This window comes from Adiantum capillus-veneris, chromosome 14, assembly GCF_014529385.1.
Source record: "Adiantum capillus-veneris isolate H3 chromosome 14, ASM1452938v2, whole genome shotgun sequence".
NCBI lineage: Eukaryota > Viridiplantae > Streptophyta > Polypodiopsida > Polypodiales > Pteridaceae > Adiantum > Adiantum capillus-veneris.
The window spans coordinates 12,092,664-12,117,341 of record NC_140944.1 but is presented as its reverse complement, the minus strand read 5'-3'; the positions used below and the strand labels follow the sequence as shown (position 1 = coordinate 12,117,341).

Below are 24,678 nucleotides of genomic sequence, written 5' to 3'. Positions count from 1 at the left end.
CTAGGGGGGTATCTTGCAGAAGAAGATATCTGATTCTTATTACGTCCTTTGACGCTTCCAAAGATTTAATATGCATCTGAGCTCGAGGCTAGTTAGTTATCGGTAAAATTTGGGGAGTGAAAAGATAGGAATTATAATTACGGATTCAGTCACTATAGCTTGGGCTGCCTTGATGGCAATTTCTACGTTTTCCCTCTCGCTTGTAGTTCGGGGAAGAAGTGGGTTGTGACTTGTGTCGAGTAGCTAATTGATCCTTCGTTAAACGGATCCTTTATCTAGTTAATTTAGGATTAATTTAGGAATTAAATTACACTGCATAGATTTTTTTTATTTTTATTTTTTTGCCTATAAGATTTCTTCTCGTATCAAAATCTGGAAATTGAACAAAAAAAGTAAATAGATATATCTATATTATTTGATTCCGGGGAGAAGAAATTCTATGAGGGGTTTTAACAAACCCTAGATCATTATTTTAACCCTTTACTTCATAAATTGGTATAATGGGGTAATCGGTATTTTACTCCACTGGTGGTTCAAGTTGTAGATATTTCTCTGGGTTTATGACTGCACCCGAGGCAAAAAATTAGTTTTTTTCTTGTATTTTCAGTTGATATGCAGCTAAGCTTATAGTTACGAATGTTTCGCTTGATACCGTTTTAGTGACTATCTCTTTCTTTTAGAATAGAAATGTAAGTAGAACAGATTGAGTTTTCAACCCATGGCTGCTCAGTGAGTGGATCTCATTTCCGGGGGATTTGGTAGAATTGCTAGAATTTGATAGATCGATAACTCTATCAATTTCTAGCAATTAAATCTGGAATTGCGGGCAAACAACATAGGCAGAAAAATTCTAAAGAAGCGGGGAGGGGGGAGCAATCATTACGATTGCAGGAGTAAACTTAACCAGGAAACATCGTTGGACAGTAACAATTTGGTGATGTGGTAGTATAGTAGCAGCCATATAGGTCCGCGATTTACCCCGGAATACCAAATCTTGTTTCACCGCATTTGCTTTGTGAAAACAAAAAAAAAAATTAATATTTTTTCATCCCCCCCCCCCCCCCCTCCCCCAGCTACCCCCATAAATTACTATACTATTAACTTTACTAACTTACCAAGAAATCTACTAAGTTACCAATCAGAGTAATTGATAACTACCCATTATTTTGGGCGGCCGTCTGAATGTAAAGAATGAGTAGAAAAGCTGTCGGAATTAGAATGAAAAGTGCAGTGGCTACAAATGCAAGAATGTTTACTTCCGTATTAGTAGTTCAAATCATTAATTGGGAAATAAATTGAGCGGTCCTATCGAGAGGAACTCTCAGATTCCGTTATGAACCTTCGATTTTTAGTTAGTCGGGTTGACCGAATCAAATATTATTAGTTAATAATAAGGCGTTGAAACCAAATTTCTAATATCGATTATGTAGTATATCACACGATTAGGTATGCAATACAAATAGATACCGGGAATACCTATCTCTAACTTCTACAAGCAGTTTAGATCCGCCGCTTCCGCTTCTAGCTAATCGGTCAGCTGCTACAGGGGAAAGTGATATGTTGATAAATTATTTTCCTTATTAGTTTAATGTCGTTAATAAAAACTATTTCTATGGCATCCTTAATCCCTCCATATTGACAACTCGAGGGAAATAACCTAAGCTTCTAGCAGATAATCTGGCCCCCATCGTCTAGAGGCCCAAGACACCTCTCTTTCACAGAGGCGACGGGGATTCGAATTCCCCTGGGGGTATTCGAGTTTCAATAACTTCTTTGCGCACATAACAAGTCTATTGTTACCCCTCCCAGTAAATTTCGGGACAACTGAAAAGAATCGAATGGAAGCTTTTAAATGAAATTGATTAATCGAGCAACAATTCATGTAATAGAATAGAACCAAAATTCCTTTCCTACGGGTCGATGCCCGAGCGGTTAATGGGGACGGACTGTAAATCCGCTGGCGGTGCCTACGCTGGTTCGAATCCAGCTCGACCCAAGAAGTAAAATAGGAAAATCTAAATCTGGGCATATTCTTTATAAGTGGTATCTTTTAGCATCTATGTAAGATGGGTAATAGAACTCCGATTTGTTTCGTTGCAATTTCCCGTATCGGGATTGACGGGTCTCGAACCCGCAGCTTCCGCCTTGACAGGGCGGTGCTCTAACCAATTGAACTACAACCCCGAGTAGCAATTAGCTCAGTTGGAGTGTACGTAGTAATTGTCCCAGAGTCAATGATTCATAATCTAATTTTTGTTAAAACTCCTGTATGAGGGGGGAAGAAATCTTTTTTTTTTTTTTTTTTTGACTTTGCTAGGGAATAAAAGAAAAGAAATCGGTTAGAAAATCTTCAGGTTGTAGGAGGTCTTCAATCTGATCTATTTTTCAGAGGCGTTGGCAATAAATTATCCTAACCCTAAGGCAATCTTTTTACAATCTATCTATATCTATCTACCTATCTACAGATAGAATTTTTTATTTGACAAGTACCTCTATTCACGTTGCCCAGAGTTGGAGACGTCACGGATTGGTGTTGGCAAAATCAGTGGGAAGACATCCTACTTTTCCTTCCACCAAGCTTTAGATTTTCTTGACAATTAAAATTGCTGATGTGATATAATTACAAAGGACTTCTTTTCTAGATTCCACGTCTACGCGTCAATCGCTGTTTCGCCCCGGATACTACTAAGTTTTCCCGGCAAAAAATTTATCACAGAAGTGATTTTAAGTTTGTAAAATCTGGATTTTGCTTAGGTTCCCATCTCGTGGCTCGTCAAAAAGATTTTTTTTTTCCGGTGCATAAATCCTCTAAATTCTTTTTGAAATATCAAAATATGTGAATAAGATTTCCTGCAGCTTTCTACCTGCTTTCACGAATTTGTTAGAGGAGGAATAAAGAAAGATAATTCAGTGAAAAAAAAAGTCTACTCATATCTATTTACTCACACCCACTCATATATTTAGATCTATCTAGATTAGATATTCCTCCACCTTTATATCTATATGTATATATAAATCTTTGTCAAAGGAAGGGGGAATTTGCAAATTATATTATTAGAACGATCAGATTGGTCTGTGAAATTTAATTCAGAGGTAGGTCTAGATGTATCACTTCGTTAGGAGGAAGTGGAGGTATGCCCGTACTGCCAGAACTTGCACAAATTCAATTTAAAGGTTTTAGTCGTTTCGTTCATCAAAAATTGCTTAAGGAACTTGAAAATTTCCCAAAAATTGAAGATACAGATAAGGAAGTAGAATTCTGATCTATTGGAAATCAGTACCAATTGACAGAACCTTCTCTCGAAGAGAGAGATGCCGCGTATCAATGTATTACGTATTCCGCTGACCCATATGTACCAGCTTAATTGATTTGTAAGGAAGACCAAATAGTGCAAGAGGAAGATGTACGACTCGGATCTATTCCTTGGATGAATTCCGGAGGAACATTTATTATTAATGGGATCGCTAGAGTTTTAGTCAGTCAAATATTGAGGAGTCCTCGTATTTACTACAATCGGGAGTCGGATCAGAGAGGGATTCTCGCGTATACCAGCACCGCAATTTCAGATCAGGGAGGGAGATTTAAGGTAGAGATAGACGGGAGGAATAGAATATGGGTTCGTATAAGCAAGAAAAAAAAAATATCTATTTTTATTCTACTAGTAGCTATGGGGTTATGCAAAAGAGATATTCTACAAAACTCCCGTTACCCAAGGATTTTTTCAAATATGTTCAAAAGGCAAAAAGAAAGTATTGAATCTCCAGAGGATGCCATAGCAGAGCTGTACAAACACCTATACTCTACTACAGACGCAGATGTATTCTTTTCGGAATCCATATTTAGGGAATTATAGAAGAGGTTTTTCCAACATAGATGTGAATTAGGACGAATTGGTAGACGAAACCTAAACATCAAGCTAACTCTTGATGTACCCGAAATGGAGTCTTTTTTGCTACCCCAAGACATATTAGCAGCTGCAGATCACTCAGTAGAAATAAGTTACGGAGAGGGCAAACTCGACGATATAGATCATTTGAAAAATCGACGTGTTCGATCCGTTGCAGATTTGCTTCAGGAACAATTGAAATTAGCTCCAAACCGTTTGGAGAATTTGATTCGATAAAATTTATCTAGAGCCGTTAGGCGCAAACGTGCAATCACTCCCCGGGGGTTGGTGACACCCGTGCCAGTAATAGCAACTTTCAAGGAGTTTTTTGGTTCACACCCCCTTTCGCAATTTTTGGACCAAACAAATCCATTATCTGAAATGGTTCATAAACGAAGATTAAGCTCTGTAGGTCCCGGCGGGTTAACACGTCGAACCGCTAGTTTTCAAGCTAGAGATATTCATTTCAGTCATTATGGTCGCATCTGCCCAATCGAAACATCGGAAGGTATGAATGCTGGCCTGATTTCCTCATTAGCTATTCAGGCAGGAGTTAACACTTCGGGATCTTTGGGGAGCCCTTACCTCGAAATGTCAGATTCGTCTGGGGAGGAGCAGTTAGTCAATTTATCACCCGCAGAAGATGATTATTACCGAGTAGCAAGTGAGAATTTACTATTATCTGAATGGAGAGGTTCGGAGAAGGAAATTATACCAGTGCGATATCAACAAGAGTTTCTCAGCGTTCTCTGGGAACAAGTTGATTTTCGAAGCATTCATCCTCTCCATCATTTTTCCATCGGAGCTTCTCTCATTCCATTCATTGAACATAATGATGCAAACCGTGCTTTGATGGGTTCTACCATGCAACGTCAAGCTGTTCCACTAATTAAGCCCGAAAGATGCATTGTAGGAACTGGGTTGGAAAGTCAAGTAGCTTTGGATTCGGGAAGTGTAGCTATATCCGAACAAGATGGTAAAGTTTGCTATATTGATGGTAATAGAATTGAGCTATCTCTTATCCACGAAGCGAAAAAGAAAAAATTGGCTCAACCTACTACAATTGAGGAATTAAAAATATTTGAGCGTTCCAATAATAACACCTGCATGCACCAAAAACCCGCGGTTTCGCTGGGAGAACTCCTGAGAGGCGAAGAAATCGTAGCGGATGGAGCAGCGACTGTCAGGGGGGAACTAGCTCTGGGTAAAAATATATTAGTAGCCTACATGCCGTGGGAAGGATACAACTTCGAAGATGCGGTCTTGATTAGTGAACGCCTTATCTATGAAGATATTTTCACATCTCTTCACATCGAAAAACATGAGGTTGAAATTTGTGCAACAAATCAAGGACCTGAGCGGGTTACCAAGCAAATATCTCAATTGGATGGTTATTTACTTCGACACCTCGACGACGATGGGCTCGTAGAATCAGGATCTTGGGTGGAGGCCGGAGACGTTTTGGTAGGTAAACTGACGCCTCAGGAGGGGGCAAGCTCATCACGTGTTCCAGAAGGAAGATCATTACAAGCTATTTTTTGTATACAACTGGTTAATGCAAGAGAAAGTTGTCTAAGAGTACCTATTGGTGGGAGAGGTCGAGTCACTGATGTGAGGTGGGTATACCCCGAAGATGATGCTACAAATGATTTGGAAGTAATTCATATATATATATTGCAAAGACGTCAGATACAAGTGGGTGACAAGATAGCCGGTAGGCATGGAAATAAAGGTATTGTATCAAAGATAGTACCCAGGCAAGATATGCCCTATTTGCAAAATGGTACGCCGGTTGATATGATACTAAGTCCCTTGGGAGTACCTTCACGAATGAATGTGGGACAGATTTTCGAATGCTTGCTTGGGTTAGCCGGGGAGTTTTCAGAAACTCATTACCGTGTAGTACCCTTTGATGAAAGATATGAACGGGAAGCTTCCAGAAAACTAGTATTTGCCGAACCTCACGAAGCGGGTGCGCGGACCAATAATCCGTGGCTATTCGAACCCAGCCACCCTAGAAAGATTCGATTGATCGATGGACGAACGGGTGATCCCTTTGGACAATCTATTACAACTGGGAAAGCTTATATAATGAAACTTATTCATCAGGTTGATGATAAGATTCACGCACGATCTAGTGGTCCCTACGCGCTCGTTACACAGCAACCTCTCAAGGGGAAATCGAGACGGGGGGGACAACGAATTGGAGAAATGGAAGTCTGGGCTTCGGAGGGGTTTGGGGTGTCCTACACCTTGCAGGAAATGCTTACAACTAAATCAGATCATATTCAGGCTCGCTACAAAGCACTTAGTGCAATTATGACCGGAAAACCAGTTTGCAAACCTAAAACCGTTCCAGAGTCTTTCCGATTGCTAGTTCGGGAGTTATGACGTATGGGCCTAAATTTGGAACGCAATTTCATACCTGAAGAAGATTTGGGAAGGGAATTTGAAAACATTTGATATTTCCTTGAAATTTCTCTCGTGAAAATTAATTGAGAGTTTATTATGATTCATCGAACTAATTATCAACAACTTCGGATTGGACTAGCTTCTCCCGAACAGATTCGCAGTTGGGCCGAAAGGGAGTTACCTAATGGAGATGTCATTGGACAAGTCGATTAACCTTACACATCGCACTATAAGACTCACAAACCAGAGAGAGATGGGTCATCTTGCGAAAGAATATTTGGGCCTACAAAAAGTGGAGTCTGTGCTTGCGGAAACTGCCGATCTGTCAATGACGAAGGAGAGTCTTCCAGATTTTGCAAGCATTGCGGAGTCGAGTTTACTGACTCTCGAGTTCGTAGATATCGGATGGGATACATCAAACTCGCGTGTCCAGTAACTCACGTATGGTTTCTTAAACGAATCCCTAGTTATATTGCAAACCTACTAGCCAAACCTCTTAAAGAATTGGAAAGCCCAGTCTATTGCGATGCGTGACTCGACTTCACATGTTGATCGGCATAGATTTGATACAATCTGTCATTCCATGTAGGAATTGGAGGCCTCTAACCGACGCGTCCCTCAATCAAAATTAAAGATGAGGAAGTCTCGCGCAACTCGGGAGAAAATACGCAATCTATTGCGTAGAAACTGAAGAATCCTCCCCATGGTTAGTTTTTGGTAGAAAGAGAGAGAGAATCTACCAAACTAATTAAATCAGGCTTCGTGAAAAAAAGAATAAGATATTTGTTTCAGTTAGTAGACAAATATTAAATGCTTCCTAACATAACCCCGATCCTTTGATTTTCTTTTTCGCCGTTAGGAAAGACTTTGGGTATGGTTAGGGGAAGCTAATCATCGCATGTACTTCTCAAATCAACTGATAGCCATCGAAGTGGATTGAAAACCCAAAGGGGGGAAATGATCACATTAGGAACAAGAAAAAAATTTCCGACTTATGATAGGAAGGCAAAGAACCTACTTCCTCCTGTACAGGATCATCCATGATGGAAAAATTGAGACTACTCGAAAAATACTATTTGGAACTCGAGTACTGAACAGCTATTTTCGACGGGGCGATACTTTATTAGATTATTCTAGATTCTATTATTGTGTTTCGAAAACATTAATTAGTCGGGTTGTAAATCTGGTACTAGTTATTTGAGCCGGATGAGGGGAAACGCTCTTGTCCGATTCTGGGGGGGGGGGGGGGTCGGCCAACCTATCCCAATCTTTTTCTAGCTAGGCCCGTGGCTGAAAGGCACGCTCTATTAAGACTGTGGGGGCTGTTCAATTATGAGGATCGAGCTTGGAGAAACATACTTCCCACTTTTTTTTCTACCCAAAATTACGAGATGCTTCGAAAAAATGAAATTGTTACTGGGGGAGATGCTATCAGAGAAGGATTAGCTAGCTTAGATTTGCAAAGTTTTCTTAATTGCGCGTATTTAGAGTGGCAGGCGTCAGTAAAACAGAAGCCAGTTGGAATCGAATGGGAAGATCGAACAATTCGAAGAAGAAAAGATCTTTTGATCAAGAGGATTAAACTAGCCAGGGATTTTTTACGGACGAATATGAAACCCGAATGGATGGTTTTATATTTTATACCGGTTCTCCCGCCTGAATTAAGACCAATAGTGGAATTGTATGAAGGTGAATTGATTACCTCTGATCTTAACGAACTTTATAGGAAGATTATTTACCGAAATAATACTCTCAGAGAATTCCTATCGGGTAGTGAATTTACACCGGAAGGATTAATTGTTTGCCAAAAACGACTTGTTCAAGAAGCTGTAGATGCTCTCATCGGTAGTGGTATACGTGGGCAACCAATGAGGGATATTCATAATAGACCCTACAAGTCATTTTCAGAGGTTATTGAGGGCAAGGAGGGTCGATTTAGAGAAAATCTACTCGGCAAGCGGGTCGATTACTCAGGTCGCTCCGTAATTGTTGTCGGCCCATCTCTTTCATTACACCAATGTGGATTACCTCGAGAAATGGCAATTGAGCTTTTCCAAGCTTTTGTAATTCGCAATTTGATTGGATGACACCTTGCCTGTAATTTACGAGCTGCTAAGTGCATGATACGGAAGGGGAATCCCATAATATGGGAAGTTCTTCGGGAAGTTATGCGAGGCCATCCTGTACTACTGAATCGGGCACCTACTTTGCACAGATTAGGCATACAGGCGTTTCAGCCCCTCTTGATAGAGGGACGCGCCATTCGTCTGCATCCATTGGTTCGTGGGGGGTCTAACGCAGATCTTGACGGGGATCAGATGGCCGTTCATGTCCCTTTATCTGTTGAAGCTCAAATCGAGGCTCGTCTTCTGATGTTTTCGCATCTCAATTTATTATCTCCCGCTACATGCGATCCCGTATCTGTACCGAGTCAGGACATGCTTCTTGGTCTTTATGCGCTAACAATTGAAAGTAGGCAAGGAATCTATAGAAATAGACATCTTGGTTTTATAGACAGGGTTAACGTATATTCCACCAAACTACTTCATTTCAGCAGTTACTGTGACTTACTTCGGGCCAAGGAATCGAGACAAGTGGATTCCCACAGTCTATTGTGGCTTCGATGGAAAATCGATCTGCAAATTATTAGTTCGAAAATTCGTGAATTATCTTCCGAATCTCATTATGAATCGTCAGGAACTTCTTTTCACTTCTACGAAAATTGCCGAATTAGAAAATGTAGGGATGGATCTATCTCTAGTATGTATGTACTTACAACCAAATCCCAAAGGAAAAAATTTCTCTCATTTTGAAAGATCCATGTTGAGATAGGGTAGTTAGTGACGGGAGAGATTGTTATTCTCTTCCCAATAGCTGTGAGTACGGAAAAGGTTTTATTTGGAACGAATAGAATTGAAAACCTGGCTATTTTTAGTTTTCCCACACCTCACCTCGGGAGTAGGATTCATCCCTCACCCAAAGGGTGGGAGTGCAGTCATATGAGCCGTATGGGGTGGGAAACCCCCAAGTTCGGTTCTGAAGGAGGAGATTACTGGGAAAGGAATCATCCATTCTTGTCGAGGGGAACAGGCCATTTATCAAGGAGATTTAGAAATTTCGGAAGCTTGGTTTGATCAGGCTGCTGAGTATTGGCGACGGGCAATAGCACTTTCCCCCGACAATTATGCCGAAGCACAGAATTGGCTGAAAATTACGGGACGCTTCTCCCCGTCTCATCGGTGGGAGAGTTGGAACAATAGTACGAGAGTAGCGTGACTTCCTAAATAGGGAAGTCAAAGTAAGTAAAACTTTTTGTTTCTCAGACGTCGACCCCCCCCCCGGGGGGGGGGGGGGCAATTAGTATTACTTATCAAGTCCATCAGGCGCCGCTAAGCCGTGTAATAATACCACCGAAAGCCTATCCCACATGATCTCTTCACTATAGACGTTCAACTTTCAAATTTGGAGGAAAGTAACAGATTCTTGCATGTTAATGAAACCCCCAATTCTCAAAAATTTTATATCTCCTGTTGGTAGGTTGTTGCTATCCCCTGCTCGAAGAGAGGAGAGTCCCAATGACTATTCGTTCGCCAGAACCAGAAGTCAAAATTATGGTAGAGAAGGATCCTGTAAAAACTTCTTTCGAGAAGTGGGCTCAGCTTGGACATTTCGCAAGAAATTTAGCTAAGGGTCCCAGTACCACTACATGGATTTGGAACCTACACGCCGATGCCCATGATTTTGATAGTCATACCAATGACTTGGAGGATATATCCCGTAAGATATTTAGTGCGCATTTTGGCCAACTAGCTATTATTTTCATTCGGTTGAGCGGGATGTATTTTCATGGAGCCCGTTTTTCCAACTATGAGTCATGGCTGAATGATCCCACACACGTAAAACCCAGTGCCCAAGTTGTTTGGCCAATAGTGGGTCAAGAAATACTTAATGGAGATGTGGGCGGGGGGTTTCAGGGCGTGCAAATAACGTCCGGATTCTTCCAACTATGGCGAGCTTCCGGAATAACTAGCGAGTTACAGCTCTATTGCACAGCCGTGGGTGCTTTAGTTTTTGCTGGATTAATGTTTTTTGCTGGTTGGTTTCACTATCACAAGGCTGCTCCAAAATTAGCTTGGTTTCAAAATGTCGAATCCATGTTGAATCATCACTTGGCCGGTCTATTGGGATTGGGATCGCTAGGATGGGCGGGACATCAAATACACGTATCGCTCCCTATCAATCAGCTCCTAGATGCAGGTGTTGACCCCGAAGAAATACCCCTTCCTCACGAACTCATCCTTAATCGTGATCTTCTAGCTCAGACGTATCCAAGTTTTGCAAAAGGATTAATTCCGTTTTTCACTTTGAACTGGTCGGAATACTCGGATTTTCTAACTTTTCGCGGCGGATTGAACCCGATAACAGGGGGTGTGTGGTTGACTGATACCACACATCACCATTTGGCCATTGCGGTTCTCTTTTTGGTAGCTGGTCATATGTACAGGACAAATTGGGGTATCGGGCATAGTACGAAGGAAATACTAGAAGCTCATAAAGGACCTTTCACGGGTGAGGGACACAAGGGTATTTACGAGATTTTGACAAGTTCATGGCACGCTCAATTAGCTATTAATCTTGCCACTTTGGGATCCTTAACAATTATTGTCTCTCACCACATGTATGCTATGCCGCCTTATCCCTACTTAGCTACCGACTACGCAACACAACTTTCTTTGTTTACACATCACATGTGGATAGGGGGTTTCTTAATAGTGGGAGCAGCTGCACATGTAGCTATTTTCGTGGTAAGGGATTATGATCCAACTACTCAATACAACAACCTGTTGGATCGTGTCATTCGTCATCGTGATACAATAATTTCACATCTTAACTGGGTCTGCATCTTCCTTGGTTTTCATAGCTTCGGTTTGTATATTCACAACGATACTATGAGTGCCTTGGGGCGTCCTCAAGATATGTTTTCGGATACCGCTATTCAACTGCAACCAATCTTTGCCCAGTGGATCCAGAATACTCACGCCTTGGCTCCTGGATCGACTGCACCTAACGCAACAGCAGGCACCAGCTTGGCCTGCGGTGGGAGCGACTTAGTAGCAGTGGCCGGCAAGGTGGCCTTAGCTCCAATTCCATTAGGCACCGCAGATTTTTTGGTGCACCACATCCACGCATTCACAATTCATGTTACTGTACTAATATTATTGAAAGGCGTCTTATTTGCACGCAGCTCTCGACTAATACCGGACAAAGCAAATCTTGGTTTTCGCTTTCCTTGCGATGGCCCCGGAAGGGGGGGCACCTGCCAGGTATCTGCTTGGGATCACGTATTCTTGGGGCTATTTTGGATGTACAACTCTATTTCAGTGGTTATATTTCATTTCAGCTGGAAGATGCAATCGGATGTATGGGGAAGTGTAAGTGAACAGGGAGCAGTGAGCCACATCACTGGAGGAAACTTTGCACAAAGTTCAACGACAATCAATGGATGGCTGCGAGATTTTTTGTGGGCACAGGCTTCTCAAGTCATTCAGTCATATGGTTCTTCATTATCTGCATATGGGCTTCTATTCTTAGGGGCTCATTTTGTCTGGGCCTTTAGCTTAATGTTTCTATTCAGTGGTCGTGGCTATTGGCAAGAACTTATTGAATCTATAGTTTGGGCTCATAACAAATTGAAAGTTGCTCCTGTTACCCAACCCAGAGCTCTGAGTATTATACAGGGACGTGCAGTGGGAGTAACTCATTACCTTCTGGGTGGAATCGCCACAACTTGGGCATTCTTCCTGGCGAGAATCGTTGCAGTGGGATAATGGCTAGGAGGATTTGAGAAACATTATGGTATCAAGATTTCCAAAGTTCAGCCAGGGTCTATCCCAGGACCCAACTACTCGTTGTATCTGGTTTGGCATAGCCACTGCGCATGATTTTGAAAGTCATGACGATACTACCGAAGAACGTCTCTATCAAAAAATATTTGCATCTCACTTTGGTCAGTTAGCTATTATTTTTCTATGGACCTCTGGGAATTTGTTCCACGTAGCTTGGCAGGGCAACTTTGAAACATGGGTACAGGACCCATTACATGTCAGGCCGATTGCCCATGCCATTTGGGCCAACATGGTGCTCCAGCCAGAGGAGACTTTTGCAGAGCTTATGACTAAAACCAAGTCTCTGGTTGCCAAGCTTCCCCAATAACCTAGTGAATTTATGGTTAAGAAATGAATGGAGAAAGCGCTACCCAAAACTTCTCAACAAAAACTCCGAGAGAGTCTCCAACCCGACGCCACTCTAGAGGAGTTCATCGCAGCTGCTACTAGGATAGAGGGGGCTAGGAAGCTTTTCAACAACTCCCCTCACATAGAGACCTCCTCTGTGTCTTCGGAAAGTCCTGCTGATCCAATGACTTCTTTACGTAGAGAACTTGAAGCCTTAAAACTACAACGTGCTCTTCAAGAGGAGAAATCAATCTCTCTTCGCCAGGAGAAACTGCCACATCTTGAGGCTTTGGATCAAATCAAGAGAGAGCTAGCAGGACTGTCCCCTTCGGGCTTATTGCCACTTCTGCGAAAAGTCGGAGCATGAAGACAAGGATTGCTACTATATCAAGGGATTGCGGCAAATACAACAAAGTCTAGGTCCTTCTCTCCAACAAGGGATAGCACCTACATCCAACATGGTTTCACCCTATGGCCATCAAAACCCGATGCCACCTCTACTGACAACACCTCCTATGCAAGCTATGCAAGGTCTGCACAACAAATTTGCATCCCCAACCTTTTATCATGCTAGTACTCCTTCAGCTCTCCAAAGATTCTACACTTCAACATCCAACCCCATGTAGCAAGGGCCGAGACCACCTCGCCCCTCCAATAGGCCAATTTTGTGCTACAGGTGCGAAGAGTATGGACATTATCAGAGCAAATGTCTGTTGCCAGAAGGGTCCTCTCCTTGCCGACACTGTCCTGAAGCTAAGGATCACTATAGTAAGGACTGCCCAAAACAATGAGCATCCACATCTGCAAGCACAAGCAAGAACCAACAGGAGTTTACATTCCCAAAGCTTAACCTCATCACAGTAAGCACCATTCCACAGGCACCGCCTTCCACTCTTGTAGTTGCCTCTCGAGATGGGTTGAAGCAAGTGGAAGAGCCGGCTGGTGTGCTCACACGGGCACAGAGAGCTGCTCTTGGTCTTAGCCTCCTTGGCGGTCCAATTTTTTCATCTCTAGTCACACAAATGAGTCAAACTCCCTAAGTAGCTGACAAACTAGCAGGTAGTGCCAAGAGCCAACCTACCTCTCTTCTATCAGATACTGATGGTGCTTTCATGGAAGCAGTAGAAGACTTGCAGAAGCTTAAGATACCAGAGCAAGATCTGATCAAAGGAGAGAAGTCTACAGCAGAGTCTATCTTGAAAAACACCGTTCAGCAGGTGTCACTGTACAACACGCTTCGACTTGATGCAAATTTTAGAAGTGACACCCTTTCCATCATCCAATCTCTTTACCCTGGTGCAGGGCCTAGTGGCGGGCACCTACTTGTGCAGCCCTTGGAGTCCTACATGATTGCATATCTAGCTGCTCCTCTCACCGACTACAAAAGTCCTCGTCTCACTGTGTCTATTCTTGGGCATCAATTCTTAGGCGTCATAGTGGATGGTGGATCTGGGATCAATATGATGCCAGAATTTACTATGATGGCCTTAGATTTGCAACCTACCCGCCCTGCTCCATTCACTGTTACATTGGTAGACCAGAGAACAGTTTACCCGGTGGGCATAGTAGAGAAGGTGCCTCTCATGGTACAAGACTTCACATTTAGGTTAGATTTTGTGGTGGTCAGTCTTCCTCAGGTGGAGGGAGGATTTCCTTTGCTGATTGGTAGACCATGGTTGCGGCATACTAAGGCACTTCATGATTGGGGAAACGACGCTATGTGGATACATACTCCTAGCTCCCCCATGCAACCAATTCGGCTCGAAGGAGGTATGAATCCAGTGGATCATCACAGCTCATTGTCAGTACAGTCCAACCCCGATGCTCAGCAGTCCATCCCACTTGATGGGTCTGACAAAGACCTGCTGCAGTGGTTGGAAAATCTACCACCTTGATGCCATGCTATGTGGTCTCTATTCAAAACCCACCTTTGCCGGTAACACTCTCTCTCCCAGCTCCTCAGGCAGACACCAATGTCCCAAGCCCTACAACAGAAAGTGTGCCAGTCGAAGAAGTAAGTGCGTTAGTCCATGATTCCCATGATTCAAATGTTCCTCTGATGGAAGCTGTCAGCCTTGGTGAACCTATAAAACATCACCGAAGGGGGAAGAAATCTCCTCTGCATGAACACGCCAATGATTTCCCCCTTCCTGTAACATCTCCCAGGTCGGACGTCCCGGCCCCTCAAAAAGCACTCTGCTATGTCTGTGTCTGAAGATTTACCCTTCGAGGAGCTTCCACCAGGATGGTTACAAGAAGAGTATGCAGAGTTTCCAATCGATCAAACACTAGCACATGATGTCTTGAAGCTCCAAGAGGCAGCTCACTTCTCAACTTCTGAAGTACCCTCCACAGTTACACCTCCTAACCCGGTCAAAAAAGTCAATCTGGGCGACCCTAACAACCCTCAACATGTCCTCTTAGCAGCTTGGTTATGGGAGCATCCCGCATTACTTGATCAGGTAGTTTCTTTTATACACTCTTTTAAGGATGTTTTTGCTTGGTCCTGGAAGGGATCCCACCAGAATTGGATCTCCACACTATCCCTCTGGTTGAAGGGGCTAAGCCTGTCAAAGGCCGAGCTTACAAGCTCAACCCAAAGCATGCAGAGGCTGTCAAGTCAGAGCTCGAAAAAATGCAAGAGGCAGGGATCATTGTACCTGTGGAGCACTCTGAGTGGTTATCACCCATGGTGATAGCGCTTAAGAAGCAGTCCAATAAAATCCGTGTGTGCGTAGATTACCGCGCTCTGAACAAGGTAACTATCCCAGATGGTTTCCCCACACCTTTCACTGAGCGTGCGAAGATGTAGCAGGGTATGTATTGTACAATTTCATGGATGGGTTTAGTGGATACAATCAATTGGGCATCCATCCGGGTGATCAGCTTAAAACGGCCTTTGTGACTCCTTGGGGTATTTTTACCTACACTAGGATGTCGTTTGGGTTGAAAAATGCTCCACCTTCCTTCAATCGAGCAGTATATCTTATATTATGTCCTTTACTTACGAATCATCTTCGCATCTTCATGGACGATTTTTCGACCTTTTCAGGTGCCCAATGTTCAACCCCAATGGAAAATCTAGAGGAGCACCTCGCTCAGCTCTCTATTGTCTTCCTCAGGTGCAGAGAGGCACGTCTAAAACTCAATCCTAACAAATGTCACTTTTTGGTCACTGAGGGCACACTTCTAGGCCATGTGGGGTCTGCCAAAGGTTTAGCACCTGACCCAGAGAAGATCGTGGCAATCTTGGAGTTACCACCTCCCATCAACCCGGAAGGTGTTCAGAACTTTGTAGGCCACACAGGCTATCATCGCAGGTTCATACGAATGTATGCACAGGTGGCTCAACCATTGACCCGACTCATTAGTGCTACAGTACCCTTTAAATCGTTAAAACCTGAGGCTGAAGCATTTGAATACCTCAAAAAGCGCCTCACTGAAGCACCTATTTTAGTGGCTCTAGATTGGTCTCTCCCTTTTCATGTGCATACTGATGCCAATCAACTGGCTGTGGGGGCTGTGCTGAATCAGCCTAGTAAGGAGTACAACCTGGATCGCTCTGTTCACTATGCAATTCGCTTGCTCACCAAAGCAGAGCGCAACTACAGCACCACAAAAAGGGAAGGTTTGGCTATGGTGTATTCTTTACAGAAGTTTCATTATTACTTGTTAGGGGTTCACTTCACTATCATCACGGAGTATCATGCGCTACGCTATCTTTTGAATAAACCCCAAGTTGCAGGAAGAGTCTGGAGGTGGCTACTGATATTCCAGGAATTCGATTTTGAAGTAGTTCTGAGTCTAGGCAAGCGGCATGTCATGGCCGACCATCTCTCTCGCATACGTACAGGTGAGCCTGATATTGAGGTTGATGATGACTTTCCGGATAGTCATCTCTTTAAGGTCGCCACGACTCCAGAATGGTATGGAGATGTGTTAAATCTGCTTTCTACTGGCCTATATCCTGAGAATGCTTCTCCCTTGCAAAAAAGAAGACTATTGCTGTAGTCTAGACCCTTCTCTTTGATTGGCGGACAACTCTACAAATCTGGGCCAGATGGTGTGCTACGCAGGTGCGTCTCCCCTCATGAGGTACACCACATTCTGGAGGATGCACACAGTGGTCCTACAAGTGGCCACTACCCTGGTCACATCACGGCGCAAGAAATCTTACAGACGGGCTTGTGGTGGCCCTATATATTTAGAGATGCTATTGCTCATGTCAAGATTTGTGATGTCTGTCAGCGATGTGCGCCCAAGCCTAGCAAGCAATCCAATCGCCCTCTGCATGTATCTATGGCGTGGTTGCCCTTTGAGCGATGGGGCTTGGACTTTGTTGGTCCAGTTACTCCACCTGCTCAACCCGGCAATCGTAAGTATCTCCTGGTAGTAACGGATTATGCAACAAAGTGGGCCAAAATGGTGGCTACCATCAACTGTACAGCCACCACTGTCGCAAAATGTTTGTATGAAAATATTTTTTGCATGTTTGGGTGTCCTCTGGAAATCACCAGTGATCGAGGTAGTCATTTCGTCAACGACAGATCTCCACACTCCTCACAAACTACAAGATTTTTCATCGCAAATCTTGCTCGTACTATCCTAGAGCAAATGGGCAAGCTGAGAGCACTAACAAAGTGCTAATTGCGCTTCTCAGGAAAGCTTGTCACCTGCATCCAACGTCTTGGGCTCAGGCTATCCTTGGCACAGTTTGGGCTTATAGCACCTCCTTCAAGGCAACCACTAACTACACCCCATTCCAGCTAGCTTTCGGTCTAGAAGCAATTGCACCATATGAGTTCAACTCAGGTTCAACAAGAGTGGGAAGTGTTTGCGTTACAGCGGGGATTGCTTCCGCAAACCTCTCTCGTCTCTCAATGGTAGAAGAAAGCAGGATGTTAGCTTCACATGCTCTCCAAGCCGAGCAACTTCGTCGCAAAGCGTGGCATGATCGCCATCTCAAAAAGCGGAAAATAACGCACGGTTCACTAGTGTTACTCTATCAAGCTAAGTATCTGAAAAAAGCAAAGAAGTTGGTCCCAGCATGGCAAGGACCACACAAGGTGATGGAGATTCTACCCCAAGCGGCCATACAATTAGCCACCCTTGAAGGAGTTCCGCTGCCTTTAGTCAATGGATCTAGGATCAAATGCTATCATACTGTAAGCTGACGATCAACGGTCTAAAATCAAGTGTTGATCCTCGCCGACTCCTGAATCCTTAAATGGATCTTCTTGTCATCACTATCTTATACATCCTCTCTTTCTGCTGCTTCTTTTTCATCACTATCTCGTACACCCTCTCCTTATACACCTCTCCTTCTGCTGATTCTGTTGCGTTCATGTTCATGGGCATGGGTATGATTCTAGAATTTGGGAAACTCTCTCCTTCACTCTCGGTTGGTATCTTATGTAACCCCTTTCCTTCCCTGCTTTGGTGAGTATGATTTTAGTCTGGGTTTAACCTACCCACTACCTCAACCCGACTAATGCCTTTTTTACAAATAAAAACTTCTGTTGATCTCTAGCGGTCTCATGTGACACTAAGTTCTTCTTGCTATGTATATAAGTCTTAGTGCTCTTCAATTTGGTATCTATGAGTGTGCCATGTTCATTAGCAAATTTACTTCGCATTTTTATCTACTACGGATTCTTTCAAGGAGTTAGATTACCCGATTTCCGCATTCCTGCTAATCTTCCTTGCTCTTGCTAGTCTCTTTGCCTGTTTGCTTGGTGCTTCTGATGTACTCTCACACGCTACCCTCACCTTGCATCTGATTGGTTCGCCCAACTGTTACCTCGCCTGCATCGCCTTCGCCATGCTGCCCTCGCCCTGAGACATTGCCCTCGCCCTGGCTGGCCTCGCCCTCGCCACCAAGCCCTCGCCTTGCTGACCCGTGGTCTCGCCCTGAGGTCTCGTCCTCGACCTGGCTGGTCTTGCCCTCGCCACCAAGCCCTCGCCCTGCTGACCCGTGGTCTCGCCTTCGTCCATGCTGCCCCTCGCTCTCGTCACTGCAGGCCTCGCCCTCGCCCTCGGCTTCAAATGTCTCCACGTAAGTAAAAAAACAAAATTAAAAGCATAACTTAACTGGCTTTATTTTCCAACTCACCGAAAATCAGCCTCAGCATAATAAGGATAACAACGGCCGCAGCCACACCGTTTTCAGCCAGGCAAATTCCATCGCCACCATCTCTCTCCATCGAAGGCGTTCCTCTCTCCGTGCTCCTTGGCCACCCATACGTCCCTCTCTCTGTGCTCCTTGGAAAACCCATACGCTGGATAGTCCTTGAAGATGGCAGCTTGACCTTGGCCTTGCTACATGTATTTGGTTGTGGTCGAAAGCATGTATCTCAGTGTGGTTTAGGGTGCCAACTCTCCTCAATTGCGGAAAATAGTGGCATATGTATCAGGTGAGGACTTAAGAACACAGGTTTTACAAGTTTTTAAAGATTCATCAATTGCAGATTCAGTCCAAAAGATTCTCTGGTATATTTTATCAATATGGTTCGTACTTGGAATCGAGAGCAGCACCTCCAGTCGGAGGAAGAGTCCTCTGCCTCCTCAAGGGATAGCATCTGACAATAAATCATACTATACCCCTAGTTCAGAGCAACTGTCCGGAGAATCTTCCGAGGAATATTCACCCCAATCAGTCACTGCTGGCAAGGTCATCACTCTACAAGTGCCTCGCCCCTTCTGGTGCCATCTCAAAGGTACCCTTACTAATGATCTATCATTTACAGGCACCAAACCCAACACTCAAAGATGTGTTCTCTCAGCAGCAAATGATACACCTAGGTCTCCAAAATCTGGCTCAGGTCGATTTGTCCTACACAATTTCGGGTGTCAAGCTGAGTGTCCTCTTGCTTACTTTTCCAAAACTAAATGGAATTACCCTTACAGTGGAGGATATTGGACATGCGATGGGGATATTGAATGTGCTTACACCTTTGCCCACCACAAAAACCTTCTCGAATCTCTCCCCGGAAGACACTGCAAATGCGTGCCAGGAACTGTTGCTGCACTCACATGCAGACTATCACAGGATACTGTACTCAATTTTACAGTATTATTTTTTACTGCACGCACCGAAAAGAGCAGTAGTTCCATCTTCTCCAGGTTCTCTAGGAATATGCGATGCATTTTTTTGTCTCTATCACTGCCTGCCGTATTCGTTTCACCATTTGCTGTTTAAGGCGCTACAGGACAGGGCAAAGCGATTTCGGACTCAACGTAAAGGAAAAGCAGAGAGGTTCAATTGCTATGCAGCCCCTATTATGTATTGGGTAGTGCAAACTATGCAGCAAAAAGCAGATGCAACCGCTGTTCTCACTCTGCAAGATGATGCCAAAGAACAAGGCCGTTCCAAAATGGCCAAAGGAAAAGGCACTTTACGTAAGAGGGCAAAAGTACAAAAGGATTCGACAGAGCAGCTAGCAACACTACCCTTCTCTGAATTACAGGTTAAAATCTCTGACGTCAATACCGCAAACCCAAGAGTGAGCATGACTACTTCTGTGGCCACCTCTACTTTTACACCACCTCTTGTGAGTAGTGTTGCAGGCACCCAAACACACTCTCCACTGGTGTCGGTAGTACCACCTACTACTACTCCTAGTGCAGGGGCACATAGGGATATTGCAGGGGCATCTACCTCTGGGACACCTAGCTCTGGGCAACCTGACATGTTTGCCAATTTTGCGCCTCAAGCCAACAGACTGTTAGATGCGGACATAAGAGAAATTTCAACGATTATAGATGCAACCATCTCTTTGCAAGGTACTAACGGTCTGCATCGCGCTGTCTATGACAGTATGCAAAGGGAAGTATGCAACCACCTTCAACGATCGATGGATAGGGACATGTTAATTGCTCAGGCTCAAGAATGCATAAGGATTCTCACTCAATAGGTACAAGACCTCAAACATATTGTCCGCACTCAACAAATACAATTAAAAGAGGCAAATGATATGGCCGCAGTTCAGGAACTTTCTCCTGTGGTACATGCAGTGTGTCCCTCATGTGCCAAATACCAATCTATAGCCATTTCACACACAGCTACAGCTCCAGCTACAACTTCGGTTTCTACGCAAGTTTTTACTATGGCACTACAGATACAGACGGACGTTTCCAAAGCTCATTTAGGGGATTCTTAAGCAGCTGAGAAAACAAATCCTACTACTATGGAGTCTAAGCCAGCAGGATCGGCTTCCTCACAGTTTCATGGACCCTCTATGGCCTCCCTCTCCCAGTCCATCTCTTTCCCTCAGCACTTTTATAGCTTCCCTGGATTCCAACCACCTGTTCCACCTTCTCAGCCTACTCAGTTTTTTCCTGGGTTTCCACTTGTCCCACCTTCTCAGCCTACTCAGTCTTTTCCTGGGTTTCCACCTACCCCACCTACTCACCCTACTCAGTTTGCTGCTACTCATGGGGTGGCCACTCCATTTCCAATGTACCCTCCTCATGGCCACTACTCCCCACCATACACATGGTCTCCATCTCCTTACCCACCTTTCTACCAGCCTCCCCCTCCTCCTCCATCATCCGACCACCAGTAGATATCACATTTTGGAGTTTTACAAGTAGAAGACTTGGTTGCCGATCTTTCGGTTCTTCAGTTTCCGCTCTCCGGGACGGGAAGCGGTCTTGTGGCGGGCAACCTGTAGCAGGCTACAGTGTCACTTTCACAGGACAGTTAGTACAGTTTGGCTTTACAGTTGGTCTTTGGTCTGGTCTAGTTCACACTGTCACCCTGGACAGACTCGCTGGGCAGTGACACGTGGCACGGATACGGTGGTCGACTAGACATCGTGGCCAAGTCACCACCACCACTCAGTGGAGATAGACTTAGAGGCTGACATTTATGAGCCCTTCGTTGGTGGCTCTTTATGGTTGTATATAGGAGTAGTAGTGGTTTGGTCATTGATATCTTTTACGTAGTCATCTAGAGTGAGTCTATACACACAGCATGTCTTCACCATCCCTACACATCTGAGCCTCGACACCCCATTGTACCTGAGAGTCCTGGGTTGGAGCTGAGTGTGCTGCCACGCCAGAGTCTGTATCAGTTCTTTGAGATAGTCGAGTCATTTGTTGTGGTGTACTGCTGCTGTTGTGTCTCTATGAGCTCAGTTGTTGTCTATTGTTTGCTGTTTTCAGTCTGTTTTGAGTGAGATTGTCACGCACATTGCCTGAGGAGCACCCACTGTAGAGAGCACGACACACTATCTGCGCTACACTGTCCCATAAAGTCCAATACGTCATGCAACATCTAGCTGCCAATGACGGAACGGGCAAGAAGTTAGTCAACATGTGCTCAAGCTCCTGACGATAATTCACGCCCAAACCAGCCGCCTGAGGATAACGAATCAAATTGCCATACATGTCGACCACATCATCCACCGTGTGTATGCCACGACAAGAAAGGAAGTAGTCCTGGCATGGCGACCGATCTACAAGAGTAAGAGCAAAAGCTCGACTCCAGTGAATATTTTCTAGGCGCAGTGAATTCCCATCTGGTGGTTGTCTGCCATTCCATGAAAGATGAGCCGTAACGGCTTTCCAAGCATCAAGTAAAGTAGAGGTAAGCGAACAACCAGGAATATGACCGATCATCTTACCAAACACAATCTCCCAGAGTGACATCTACCAGTGACCAAAGGTAGAAGTGGTAACATGCTGACACAGTGAGGCAATTAGAGAGTCCATGGTTGGGGATTGCTGTGCAAGGGTAGGCAATTACATGGCCTTCCTCGCAAGATTACCGTGAAGGTCCAAAATATTTAGTCCTCCAAAAAGCTTTGCAGAGAAAAGCTTCTCTATTGAAAGCAAACGGAGCCCTTTCTTGCGGGAATTAGTGCACCACAAAAGAGATAAATTATTAGACATTAGCAATGTGAGACAATGACTAGGCCAATGCAACAACGACAAGTAAAACTGAACATAGGCCATCATGATGCCTTGGACTATTCGGAGACGAACATGCAACGGCCAAGTGGACAATTTCCAGTATTGTAATTTGATGTTGAGGCGTTGCATAACACAATCCACTTGCTGGGTTGCAGTGACCTTCCATTTAATAGGGTACCCCAAGAGCTGGACAATGACATGCGGATCAAAAATATCCCTGCGCCATAGAAGATGGTGCCATTCCCGTGTATTAAGAGGCAAGAGTTTGGATTTTTGGAAATTAATCTTAAGGCCTGTCGCAAGCCCAAATGTATTCAATGCCTGCATGATGACTCTCAAATTATCTTGATGATTGTGGGGCATGAATAACGAATCATTAGCATAAGCCTACCCAATAAAGTCATTCCCGGAGGGTAGTTGCAATCTGTGAAAATTCGGCAAGGAAGCTGGTTCACTTGTAGCCGCTTCCTTATACAAATGCACCACCTTATCCCATGCCTTCGCATGAGACTTATTATTATTATAAGGAAGCTTCGTTTGAGATGCAGTCTTCAGTGGGGGCACATAATTATGATAAGAAGCTAAAGTTCGAACCTTAACCGTCTTTTTGAGAGCAATCTACACATCCTTCGTTATGTCCTTGTCTTTGCCCTTTCTCGATTCTTTTTCTTTCTCTTTTGATACTGTGGAATGAGGAGTTGTGGACATCAATGCCTGCTTCCCTTTCCCTTTACCTAGAAAAGAAGGTGCTGCGGAAGTTGAAGCACCATTGTGTCTAAGTTCCAGGGGGTCTTTGAGGAGGGGAAGGTTGTGGAGGTGGTAAAGCTGAAGGAGGAGGCTCAATGTGTGCATACGACTGTATTTACCACAACAAAACCCTCTCTCACCCCTCGCCCCTACCACCCTGCTCGCCCCTACCCACCCCTGCCGTCCTACCTACACCCGCACTCGCTCTTCACCACTTTCAAATGCTGCTCATCCTCCCAACAATCAGTCGCCCCATCCCAATAGTTGCTCGCCGCTCCCAGTGCGTTCTATCTTCATCGCCCCTGCCATCAGGGGTTCAATCCTTTGCGCATGCTCAGAAAATCAGCAGTAGCTATCAAACAAACAAAAAACCATCAGCAAGTACCAGTAAATCGTCAGCAACAAGACAGTGCGGCAGCTACTTTTGTGTACAAATTGCCTCATGAAATGCAAAAAACTTGGTGTATGCGATCTGGAGATTTAGATGTATGCAAATTTTGAGGCTATTTGACTATTCTGAGCCTATGTATGCACTGTGAGGAAGAGGATTTGTGTATAGGTGGCAATGACAGTGCAGGTGTACAAGTACCAGACACAAATCATACGAGGGAATTTTCTGGCAGTATAAGCATAGGTTATGGCTTCCAATGAAAGTGAGGAGGAGGCTAGCTTCACTTTGAGCCACAGCGATGAGAGCTATTAGGTTTCTGGGGAGGATGAATCGGACACCTCTGCTTCCAGTGACAAGGACACCCTCTGTGCAATTTCTAAGAAGCCTCCCAGTACATTACTAGAGCTTTTTTCTTGTAGCGAACTTCACAAAATGGGTTTAGAAGGATTGGCTGATGCTGTTTTGCCAGATGATGTTCCTGTGCAAATGATACATGGCCTCTTGAGTGCTTTTCCAAAGGTTCAAGGGCGCACTCTCAATGCGGAAAGGATTGGTCATGCAATAGGAATAATAATTTTTCCTCTTCAAGTACGGCAACACACACTTATTCCAGGCTGTCAAAAGAGGCCACTATTTAGGCCTTCCAAAGCAAAAAGGAATTCTCTTGGAACTGCTGCAGATCAACCATAGAAGAAGCTGAAGAACAGGGCCAAAGTGGTGAAAGATTCAACAGAGTCACTACTTGCTTTGCCATTCTCCGAGAGCAAAAGTAGGGTGACACACACTACATGATGCTCTTCTTCTAATCCATTCCTGGTTCTACTGTGCCAGTAGGCCTTTTGAAGACGATAATATAACATTTCATTTCATTTCTCCGTGCACCTCTACCTACTACTCCTGTCTTCACTCCTGCCACAGCTACTACAGGGCTTTAATGTCATTGGCACAGGACAGGTAGATAGTTACAGTTGGGCTGGAGTTCACACTAGACGGACACTCGCCTGGTCAGTGACACATGGCAGGGATACGGGTGGTGGTCCAGTCAATACGGTGGCCAGATCACCACCACCAGATAAACTTAAGCTGGACTGGA

The 24,678-nt window shown here is 44.3% G+C and overlaps 1 protein-coding gene and 1 non-coding gene across 2 annotated transcripts in view; one reads left to right on the top strand and one right to left on the bottom strand.

The window, feature by feature from the left end:
• Positions 1–24,678, bottom strand: part of LOC147441905 (uncharacterized) — a 190,710-nt gene that overhangs the window by 14,502 nt on the left and 151,530 nt on the right. The gene's annotated exons all lie outside the window — the stretch shown is intronic.
• On the top strand, positions 1,915–1,996 carry TRNAY-GUA (transfer RNA tyrosine (anticodon GUA)). Its single transcript has one exon. It is a non-coding gene; the product is annotated as a tRNA-Tyr (tRNA).